This window comes from Amaranthus tricolor, chromosome 1 (assembly GCF_026212465.1).
Source record: "Amaranthus tricolor cultivar Red isolate AtriRed21 chromosome 1, ASM2621246v1, whole genome shotgun sequence".
In the NCBI taxonomy this organism is placed as follows: Eukaryota; Viridiplantae; Streptophyta; class Magnoliopsida; order Caryophyllales; family Amaranthaceae; genus Amaranthus; species Amaranthus tricolor.
In genome coordinates, this window is record NC_080047.1 from 34,991,597 (window position 1) to 35,004,466 (window position 12,870).

Consider the following 12,870-nt stretch of genomic DNA (forward strand, 5'->3'; position numbering starts at 1 on the left):
TACAATTATCATTTATGAATGCATTTGTAACAAAATTGTTTCCTTGGGTTTTGATGAGAAGTTTATAAGAACATGGAAGTACTATTTTGACTACTGCGCGGCCGGATTCAAGACAAGGACACTAGGAAATTACCAGGTAATTCTTGAAAACACAACATGATCTACATTCTACACAAGAGACATTGTTCAGAGTTTACATGTTAAGAGTTTGTTTGTAGTGCAGATTGTTTTTTAGAGACCTGGAAATGTTGCTACCTTGGTGAACCATATGGGTGTAAATATGCTCGTTGATCTTTGATTGCGATAAAACATTCAACAAAGTTCAAGCCAAGTTCGGGTTTTCACTGTGCGTGTTGAGACCGCTCTATATCTTTGATTTGTAATTTGGAATTTGGTTCAAAATTCAAAACCCACCATTTGGTTTAGTATACTCCCTTAAGGTTTTAGACATTCTTGGCACAACTTCAACATTCAAGTGAATGGCTAGGCAAGCCAATTAATTGTATGTTTCATTGTTGACTCTTGAATTCTTTCAATTGTTAGGCATTATGTATGTTTTGCACATCCACGCTAAGAATTGGCGTAGTTTGAGGCACTTGTTGGAACTAAGAGTGGACTAAGAATTCTAGTCTGGAAAATATTGAGAACTGGTTAGACCGTTTTTAACACCAAGTCATACTGGATTCAATTGTTCTAAAATGATCCGGTCTACGATTTTTAGTTTTAAAATTGTTGCATTAAAAAATTGCTACTTTGCCATTATTTAGACCACTTACGTTGTATGGACCAAAAAACTCTGTAATCAAAGAAAGAAGAAAACCACAAGAATTTCAACATGGCAAATCAAAGAAAGTATCTTGGTGCAGAGTGACAGTGCTAATGTCTGTGCCTTTGCCTTTAAACATTAGGTGTCCTTTGGCTTGCTTTGATGGATAGACTCAAGACCGAACCAGATAATGATAGACTTTGTTTCTGACATAAGCTACCGTTTGGGTTTTTTCTTCTTCTTTTGTTTCTCAATTATTGCTTATTATTATTGTTTGTTCTTGGGTAGTTTGAGAACTCTTTGAAAATTTGGATTAGGTTTATGTAATCTATTTTTATTGTAATTAGAGTATTTTTGGTGAGCTCGTAAAGTCTCATGGTTTTTACTCTTTACACAGAAAAGGTTTTTCATATTAAGTTCTTGTGTCTTTTTCTTTGATTATTACTTGCTTTACCATTGTTTGATTGATGATTATTGTGTTTTATTGGTGATATTTGAGTGTGTTAATTTGGTGGTAAATATAACTTTTGGAAATTAAATTATTCTACGTAATTTTCGCAATTTTAATATTATCAATTTGTGTAATTGGTAACCTTCCGAGGTGTTCATACCTCATCAATAGAGTCCAGGAAGACAATATTCAATGCTTGTTATTTAAATGCCCTTTTTGTAGTAACTTATGTTGTTTCAATGCACTTTTGGTAGTAACTTATGTTGTTTCATGAAGGACTACGTCTTGCATATGGGGTTTTACAAGACCTATTCAATTTTCATGACCCCAAATTAATCTAAAATTCAATTAGAGATTAGTGAGTCATATGACAGTTTTGACTCGTAATTCGAAAATGACCTAGTCAGAAAAAACTGAAAAAAAATTGGATCAAATCTATTCAAAACTACAAACCCGAAATTTCTCAAATCTCATTCATCAGTTTCACCTGGATTCCATTTGGATTATTTGGTGTAGCCTTCACATGGACAGAAGATCTCAAAGCCCATTCGTTAGTTTAACTTAGACTCTAATTAATACGTTACACGTTCTTATTTTAAACCCACAAAACACACAATAAAAAGTTAGTGCACCAACTGAAATCTCCGACTAACATGAACAGTTGGAATTTTCTGACTGAATTACCTATCAACACCCATTAGTCAAGATTTTTGACTAACATTGTTGTTCAAAAATTCCGACTAAATTTCTTACTATCAATCCTATTAGTCGGAATAGTTTTGACTAAATCTCCAACTGACATATTGTCAGTCGGAAAATATTTAGGTATTAAAAAATAGTCTGTACTTAATTGCAAATTTGATCGGTATTTCAGATAATTTTTGAAGGAAATTTTCGGCCCATCATTATATGTCTATAAATAATGAACCAAATTATTGCATTTTTTATTCAAAAAAACACACCAAAAAGACAAAAAATTCAAATATGTTATTAACACTTTTTTCTTTTGTTTAAAATTTATACATAAATTATAGTTTCGTTAATGAATTGTTTGATATTATATTTTATGTTATTTATGTTAGATTATTTTAACAATAATATTTTATTAATTAATTTATTTATGTTAATTTATGTTTTATAATTTGATATTATATTTTATGTTATTTATGTTAGATTATTTTAACAATAGTATTTTATTAATTAATTTATTTATGTTAATTTATGTTTTATAATTTATACATTAATTTCTGTCACATAATACGTTATGCAATCTAATCTTTTTATTTTACTTATGTTAGATTACACCAAAAATTTAGAAGTTAAATGTACACCGACTGTTTTCCGACCATTTACTGACTATTTTTCAAGTGGAAAATTACCAATTGAAAAATGGTTGGTATTTGGTCGTGGACGGGTTAAATATTTTTTTTTTGTCCAGTTTTTTAAAATAATTAAATATTTCTGCATAAAATATCTTTACTGATAGAAATTAGATATATAAGCAAAGTTTAAAAGGAGTTCATAAAAATGTTAGATGTTCATATAAACAATGTGACAACCATAGAGTACGATTTTCAAAACTCGTAAAAGATCATTATTAAAAAGGGCTTTGTTATAAATTACTACGATTAGTGTCTTCATTACAATGCTTGAGCTAGACCAAGCAATTTGGTAGTTGAAGAGTTATTACAGTAATACATAGTTCAAAATCTATATGTGCCAATAGTGTACAACGCAACCACGAGTAATTTTTTCGATACAAATCATCATTTTCACCTCTATCTGATGATGTCATTGTTGTTGTACAGTCACCATTGCATGTTAAAGAAGATTTGAACTCTTAATCAAGACAATTCTTTGACATATTGATGATAGGACTAATGATGAGTCTAAAGACATACTTTCTTATTCGCGAGAGACTATATATTATATAATACGTTCCAACTAACTGGCAATTGATGAGGGAAGTTTCGTTGAAAGAAAACGGGATGATAATCATTTTTTATGATACAAACAAATAGATTGCAACTCTTGGATTGTAGGTTGAGAAAATTGATTGTTGTCTTAATGATTGCATGATATGTTACAATGGGGATGTATTGTCTGTCATCTTTACTCTATAGTACCTTCCTCCTCGAATCGTTATGATTCGACTTTCAAACACCTAATTAAAAACTGACTCGTGTTTCCAACTGAGATAAATGAATACCAAGAAAGAATCAGTGTTGCTAGTCACTAAAAACTTATAATTTGATCCAACCACACCTACCTTGACCAACTAAGTAGTTTTTATGTATATTTGGTATATAGGCTCATTCTCTACATATTATATATACTCAACCATGAAAACCTATAATTTGATCCAACTACACCAACCTTGAGGTCCTTGACCAACACTAGCCACTACTACCACCATTAACAGTTCGGCCTCTCACCACCACGGCAACAACGCGAACCATTATAACCACCGTTTATGTTGAATTCAAGAAGTTTTTTCCTTATAAAAATTGCTACTTCTAAAGAAATTGCTTATAATAAAGAATGTTCTTTGTTAATTTACTGTTATCATGTATATTTAATATTTACTTATTATTAATAATAGTGACGGATTCAAAAAAAAATAAGTGATGTCAAAAAACTTTCAAAAGCTACAATTAATGAAGTTTTAATTGAAGTAATGGTACGCGTCGAGTTTTAAATTCGGAAAGCGTCGCACAATGTCATTATTTTATAGTAGAATATACGTCCATTTTAAACTGTAAAACAATAAAAATACAATTATTATTCTTTTTTGAGTAGTTTCCAATATTTTTTGATGGTTATTTGTCTAAACCTAAGCATAAAACACCCAAATTCACAAACATTAATAGCATAATGTCCTCATCTAACTAAGCAAAAAACACCAAATTGCACAAAACATTAATTAGCAAACAACAATTCAATTAGTATGACAACAAATACAATATACATACATGTCATATGTGATTAGCATGGACTTAAAGTAGCTAGTCATATTTAATAATTTAATTATAGAGATATACTATTCTAATTTCAAAATGGAAAACAAAAAAACCCATGTAAAATGGTTTTGAACCTTTGATCATTCGTGAAACGAAATACACTAAGTCATTAACAAACCCATTTGACATAAATTTTCATGTAATACTTAATTTTATTTTGGATTTAAGTGATGTCAACTGACATTAATAACTATATTATAAATTTACCCTTTATTTAATTTTGTACTTTGATTAATAATTTTAATTTCTAAAAGCCTAAATTTAGCAAGGTACTTATTCATAATGTGTGCTCTATATTATATGACTATATTTTAAATATTTTATAAGTGCGAAATTGATTTTAATAGATAAATAGTAAGGATTTTTACTTAGACAAAATATAATTTTCACAAGAACCATCTTCTTCACATCAACAATAAATGGTAGAATCTAATGTCACAAATTATATTCTTGAAATAGTTGATGGCTCGCTCGTCTAGTCTATCGCCTTCTAAGTGAAGTAAGGTTTATCTTAACACACTTAAAAGAGATCCAATTTATAGAAAAAATATCTTTCAAATAATAAAAATAAAATGCAAAAAGCTTTGTGTATGAAATATATCACACATAATATACTAATTCGAAAACTGTAACAACTCGACATACCGTTGACTGAGTAAACAGGGTCATCACGGAGTTCATTTCCCAAGAAACTAAAATCACACTTCCAAAACTTGAGCAAAGGGGGTCACCAGCTCTTTAACGTAACTAACTCAGCTAAATCTCAAAACAAACAACTAACTAAAACACAAGATAATCATACGATACTCTACAAGTCCAATATAACCAACACAACCAAATCAAATTTATATTTATCAAAAATCCTAACACAAAACTACAAATTCCTACGTGCTCAGCTCAGTATGCATCCTTGGAACCTCTAATCACCTCCGCTAATCCATTATTCCCGACTGGTTTCGATCTGTAGACAAACTAAAAGTTGAAAACCACAAAGGGTCAGTTTAAACTGAATGAGAAGTAACATCCAAAACAACAAAACACAGTAATTCAACAACATCAGTTTCCTAGACCTATGTGTGCACAGGGAGTCTAGTTTGAGAGGTGCCTGATAGCTCTAAGACTATGTCGCTCTCGGATGAAGCTGGTCAATATCTGAATGACAATTCGCTTCAAAAACAGGGAGCAGGAAACAATGTTCCTCAACTCCGTCAATGACCAGCTCGCAAGCCCGATCCATTGACCATATCATAATATCAACATAAGCATTCACAACAATATTTGTCTCAACAATTTCCTATTCAAAAGAGCTTTAGTAAAAAGTTCATTTTCAAGAATGTAATCTGGCCAAATCTTTTAAGGGACTGCTACTACTCACCAAGAACGCTTCAAGTAGCTAAGTTTGTTTCTCCGCAATCACTAGAAGAGTTCCTCGATGATGTCGACTCCTGAAGTATAACAAATATAACATCACAACAAAGCATATGATACTACAAACTAGATTCATATAACTCATCGCATCTCCTCCTATGACAACATCTTAGTTTAAGCTTCTATTCTAACATTTTTAATAACAAAGATTGTGCAAATTCTAACTCCAACCCTCAAAATCATCAAAATATATAACTTTGTTTAAAACTAGCTTATTTTCTTATAAAGATCATACGTCTCCACAATTCCCTTTGCATTTCCAATTCAAACACTTCTATGTTCATCTAGACTCAAAACCAAGAATATTTAAAAGAAACCAAGAGACCAAAAACAAGAATGACAAACCATCTAATTAGAAAATACAGTTAATTCATCCAATCACTAATGATTTCCACAGAAATTCTAGATTCTTTCAAAACCATCCAAGAACGCTAACCAATCAAAACCAAATCATTAAAGTAGTCTCCAACTGAAATTATAATCCACAACTAATTTCTCATCATCACATAACACATTTTCCATAAATTTTTCAATTAAGAACTCATCCAATTTACTCATACAAATTTTTAACATTCATCAAAATTTTAGGGCTTAATATATGGTAAAGGAATATGCAAGTGAAAGTAAGCCAATGAAATCAACCTCATATGAATAAAAACACAAAACATTGAGAAAGAAGAGAAAAGAAGTCAAGAAGAGTTTACCTTCTGTTTTGATGGTCAGCAAGGAACACAACAAAATAGGCTTCAAAAATTGATGTTTGTCTTGAATTTTCGATGCTTAAACAAACAAGATCAAATTCCACTTGTTTTTCCCCATTTCGGCTGGACAGAGACTTGGGAAAGGAAAGGGTTCGATTGCTATCTTACTGATTTCTACTTCAATGGAATAAAATCCTACAAGGATGTTGATATTACATGAAATTCCAATCAAATATGGCTAGGGTTCGAATCTTGAGAAGAAAATTAGAATATTAAAGAAGAATAGAATAAAATTACAAATAGAAATTGAGAGATTCAAACCTTAATTTGTTTACACCAACAATCAACAAGAAGAGTAAGGTATCCATGGAACTTGGTTTACTCGAAAATTAATGGATTGAATGAGGAAGAAGACCAAGAACTCGGCCAATTTTAGAAGGAACAGCATGAATGAAGAAGGTGCTCTTGGTTCTTGGGTTTTGATAAGCTCATACGAATGGGAGGGAGAAGAAAATTGGTTGCTTAGTTGTTTTGGGTTGGTACACGTGAGGAGGAAGAAAGGAGGGTTTTTTTTTATCAATTTAAAAGAAGAGGAAAAGAAGAGATGAATTAAATTGAGAACATTTTATGTCATGTGCTTTTAAGATCATTCTAGCACTAATAATTCTCTTAAACTTACTCATCTTAAATTATTAATTTTCTAAATGTTACAGAAAACACTTTGACAGATGGCGGTTTTAGAATTGAGGAATGCACAATTATTTGCCACGTGTCACTTTAAATCATATTTCTTAATTAATTGTTGTTTTCTTATTTGATGTTTACTTTTTAAATTCTATTTCTATGCTAAAGAGTTTTAATTCAACAACTTTATTAACTCAATTATTATTTACTCTAGAGATTTCATTGTTGATTTTTAGCTTTAGTTATATTATAATTGTTATAAAAAGGCCCTACCTCAACCACATATTCATTACTCATTTTAATTATTCAAACATATAATAGTTCAATGGTTTAATATTTTTTCAATAACTAAGTTTCTGCTAAATGTCTTTCAAGAAAAAGTAAAAAATTTAAATAATTAAATGAGTTGGATCAATTAAAAAAAATACCTAGCATCACTTTATACGAAAAGTTAGTGAGATAAGTGGTAAGAGGATCACCACGTTACTTTGAATCAAAATGAGAGACTTTGAATTTTGTTTGTAGGATTAGCTTTTAGGATTTGTGACGGGAGGAGAGAACTGCTACGTGGCCCTAATTTTTATCACTTACTCAAATCTCCTCTACAATATACAATTGTTGCAATAGGCAAGATACGACTAGAGGTGTTCATTCGGGTAATCGGATCGATTTTAAACGGGTGTCATTCGATTCGGTTGTATTTTCTATCGGTTAAATTTAGGATACGTGTTGCAACGGGTCATACTCGGGCCGGGTCGGTTAGTCACGGTTCGGTTGAATATCGGTTATTCGATCTATCGGGTTAGCATCAGTTCAGTGTTGCTTGAAGTTCGTGTCGAGTTTCAATCGGTCTCGGGTTGTCATTGTTTAATAGTTGGTTCGGTTTTAGCGGGTGCAGATCGAGTTCGGGTATGTTTCAAGTAGAATTCGGCTATGAACTGCGAATTACTAATTACTATTGATCGAGTCAGTATCAGATAAAGTTGTTAGTCATTTTTTAATTGATCATAAGGTTCCTTTATTTTAAGCAAAATAGTGAAAATGCAAATCAATTAGTGATCATTATTACATTGTTATTTTTACTTGTTTGACCGGAAATTAAAATTATAATGTTCTATCAATTTTCATATGATTTGATTAAAAATAGTTAAATAAACATTGACCATTGATTATTAACTCTAAATATATGAAACCATGTATTTGTAAAATTTATTTTATTAAAATATTTATGACTTTATTAGAATAACTAATAAGATGATTGAATATGAGTCAATCATACTCCTATGTAAAAAATTGGTTCAGGTTTACAGCAGTTCGATCTAAACTTCGTTCGGGTTAAGTCGGTTTTGGCCGGATCGAGTTCGGTTTTGAGCATTATTCGGGTCGGATATGACTCGAGTCGGTCACTATTAAGTTCGGGTAATCTCGATTAATAGTTACGTGTCTATTAGAAAAATCGGTTACAACTCGGGTTCAATTTTCCCATTTTCGGTTGTCAATCGGTTCGGGTATAGCTTCGAGTCGGGTGATATCGGTTCGATAAACCTAAAAAAGAAACACATTTTCGGGTGGGTTTACTTTCGGTTTCAGATCAAATTTTCGGGTCGGGTCACTTTTGAACAGCTCTAGACACGACTCACTTGTAGATGCATTTTTAATAGAATGCTTATCTATTCTTTTAAATTTGAAAAATTTTATAATTTATAATATGACTATTTCTTTTACTATAAAATAGCAAATTTAAAGATATAGAAAAAAAATTATATTAAATATCAGTTGTTGTATTCTTGGTATTGGATCATAAAAATCACTTTATATTCTTATGTCACTTTTAGATTGCGGTAATTTATTTAAATTATAAGTTTTGAATTTTCGGTTTGCAGTTGAAAAAGTAGGATGAAATAAGACAGGGAAAGAAATCTATTGTAGAACAAATAGAGAATGTGTTTATTTATGAAATGAAGAAAAAGATTGTAGAATCAATATCGATATTATAGAAAAATTAAAAAGATAGAGAAATAATAATTTAAATATCAAGTACTGGTTTTGAAGCACAAACTAAAAATGTATATTAATGTGATACAACTCTTCAAAAAAGTTTTAGATAAGATAATATTTAATGTGAATATGCCAAAAAAAATTAAAAATTTAATTATAATACCCCTCATTTATATATGCATATTTTTTTCAATATTTTCTCTTAAATGAGTTTTTTATGGGAGCCAAAAAAATATCAAATGCCATGTCCTCACTTATGCCATATGACTAAACAATGATAAGCATAAATTTAGGAGCAATGCATAAATACATAATAATTTCTTTTATAATTTTTTAATAATTTTAATGATGGCTAAAATAAGTAGTTAAAAAAATATACAAATTAATTATTAAAATTATGTCAATTTTGAGTGCTTTGTACAATCATACATCTTACATATATTTGGAGTTATCCTGACAATATGTTTGAATATTGATATTTAATGATAGAAATGATAATGAATTTCTAATGTTATTTAACTAGAAAAACTACTATACGACAATTTATAATCAATTTTATCTAACTATAATCATTTTTTTTCTTGTTAAAATTCCTTTTCATTTATTATTATTTTTCTTCTCAAATTCATTTCCATATATCATGTGAAAATGAAAAACCATGAGAAACACATTTTTGATGGTGGGATCTCGACCTAAATGTTAGTTTCTGTAGTTGCTTTGAAGTACTTCAAAATTAAGATTTTTTAAAACCTTATAGGACCGTTATTGGTCAAGAATAAGAGTGAAAAAGATAGTTTTTGACAATTAGCTTTTATGTTATTTTTTGGTCACTTTGAAATTTAAGCTTTTTAATGGGTTAAATAGTTTAAAAAGTATTTCATAAATAATTTTTAATTTTGCTATAAAACTATTAAATTTAAAAGACAAAATTAAAAAGCTATTTTTTCTACTAAACAACCAACAAGCAACAAAAAGTTTTTATCAAACACCTCTATAACAGTTGGCTTAAACATTTAACTTTTTAGTCAATACTTTTAGATGGTGAAACCAACTAACAGTTTCAACTAATAGTTTCAACTAGCCGTTGTTTGCCAAATAAACTCAAAAATTATAATGGGGTGTTTGGCAATTGGCTGTTGGCTGTTGGCGGTTGGCCTTTTTATTTAGCTTGTTTGACCAGCTGAAATATTAGCTGTTTTTATTGGCTTTTAAGCTAGCTGAAAAAGTCAGCTGTTTGTGGAGATTTTTGATAAAATTGAGTATTGGTTATTGGTTGTTTATTAGAGAAAAAATGGGTCAACAAGCCAAAAGCCAACTAAAAAAGCTAGTTGGAGCAACTTTTTCATTTTGGCTTAAAAGCCAGCTTTTCAACTGCTTTAAACGCCATTTACCAAACACTTTTGGCTGTTTGACTAACCAACAAGCCAAAAGTCAAAAGCCAAGCAAAAAAATTAAGCCGAAAATCATATACCAAACAGGCAAACACCCCCAATATATGAAATTGAAGTACACCGTCTCTCTGACCCAAATAATTTGCCATGTTTTCCTTTTTAATCCATTCCATTAAATTTGATTCATTTTATTTTTGACGATGGCTCATACTCTTTCGTTGTTCTTATTCATACATTTAATTGATATTTTATTTTATTCACACATTTCTTCTATTTTTCAAAAATTCTTAAATCAATTTTTTCTAATTTTTTCACTAATTATCATTGTGGCAAAATTGATTGACGGATGAAATACTAAGAAGGCATAACTTTTAAAGACTATTGGCCACAGGATTTCCAAGATTGGAATTGATACCCATAATGTTTCTACAAGTAGAAACCCGTGACATCCCATCATTTAGGATTGTGCCCATAGGCCACAAGTGGCAAGTGCTTATATTTTATTAGTAGAGTATTTGATAAACTTAGTTTATCAGACAATTATGATTTATTTTGATAATTGGTATAAATATATAGTTGAGAGATCAAATTCTATAATTTTAGTTTTTGACACTTAATTAGTTGAAATATTTTATTATTATGAATAAGTTACTTTTAAACAAGCTGTAATTAGTAGTGTGCTTAAAATTAGCAACTCATAAAATTAAGCGGTCAAATTAATTACTCTAATAACTACCAGCTATTAGCTATTAGAAAAGTCTGACAAATATGTGATCTAATGAAAATGTAAATTAAATGAGTTATTTGTTGATGAAAATTAAAGAAATATTATAAATCGGGGCAAAAAATAAATATAAGAAAAATTTATTGTAATTAAATGTGTGAAGCAATTATAAAAGGATTTTTTTGAAAAATAATAAATAGAATGGCAAAATGACAAATAGAGATAACTTTAAAAAACTAAGAAAATACTAATAAGTGCTTATTAGTACAATTATTATGATGCATAATAGTGTTAGTTAAACCTTATATACAAAAAAGGAAGGTATTATGGTAAATTTTTATTAAACTTATATTCATTAATAAATTATAGCAATAAAATTTGGATTATTTATTTATTATACCTATAAAATTTATTTTTTACTACTTATAACTGCTATAAATTAAAAAGTGCATATATTCAAACACAAATTTTGACAAATAGAAATAACTTTAAAAAACCAAGAAAATTCTATAAGAGACACGTCTCAAATGGGGCGGCCCATTATTACTTAGAAATAAAAACATAAAAAAAATGTGCACTGTGTAATCCTATTTGGAGTTGATGTTATAACTTATTAAAATTGGTATCTCCAAATAGATTATAATACCAACTTTAATTGGTTATAACACCAACTCCAAATACCAATTTTAATTGGTTATAATACCAACTTTTATAGGTTACAACACCAAATTCAATAGGTTATAACACCAACTCCAAATAAGCTCAACCACGCGTAAGTTTTTAGATTTTTTTTTTAATTATTGAGAATGTGGGTTGGACTCTTCTAAGAGACGTCTATACTATAGACGGTCTCTCTGGGCATATATTCAAATTATGTCACCATTTTGAAACCACTCTTTTGGTCTAATATCTTTATTGGTACTGCAGTTATTGATATGTATATGTATGTAAAATGTAATAATTTGAACTTTGCACATAAGGTGTATGATAGATTGCCCGACAGAGATATCACTTTGTTAAATGCGATATTGCAATGCTTTTGGGTGTGGCCTATTCGGGCTCTGTGGATCAATTTTTTGACTTCTTGCCCTATTATTTTTCCAATGTTTGGATCAAATCCGGATTCGAGTACTCATACTAACTGTGAAGTTCTTTGGAAATATTGTTTCCTACTTTTTTGTTTGGCCTCGTGGAGGAAGACGGGATTTTTTAAGTGGTTCATTTACTGGCTATTAGGTAAGAGTTTTGGTTTCTAAATTTTTTTTTGGTGTACATTTTCATTGTGAATTGATCATAATGTTCTTCTTTCAAGTTTCTTGTTTATGCGACTGGCCGGACTGAGCAATGTGGATGATAGAAAGAGAGAGAAGGAGAGGGACCATAAGTAAGGTAACTTGAGTAGGTCTGTTATGAATGGTGTGACTTGAGTGCACATTTGGTGTGTGCATTCATGTAGTGACTTTTGGGATTGAATCCCATAAGTATGTCATGAATGGATGTATTAAGTTTTGTCTTAATATTTGTGGTTTATGATGATGATTAAAGTATGGATTAATGAGGTAATGAAGTATGAGTTATTCATGGGAGTTATGGGATCTAATGAAGAAGTTCAAAGGTTTAAGATGCTCTACTATACAAGTCGAGCAATACTGTCAGAAGCCCTCTGAAGTGCCGCTCGACCAACTCGCTCGACCGAGCGAGCTTCAG

The 12,870-nt window shown here is 30.0% G+C and overlaps 1 long non-coding RNA gene across 1 annotated transcript; it reads right to left on the minus strand.

Moving 5' to 3' along the window:
- Positions 1-4,496: 4,496 nt before the first annotated feature.
- Positions 4,497-6,936, minus strand: LOC130809759 (uncharacterized). The gene is made up of 4 exons (XR_009040929.1): positions 6,688-6,936; positions 6,370-6,561; positions 5,613-5,682; positions 4,497-5,209 (listed from the first exon to the last, which is right to left on the minus strand). It is a non-coding gene; the product is annotated as an uncharacterized LOC130809759 (long non-coding RNA).
- Positions 6,937-12,870: the final 5,934 nt, after the last annotated feature.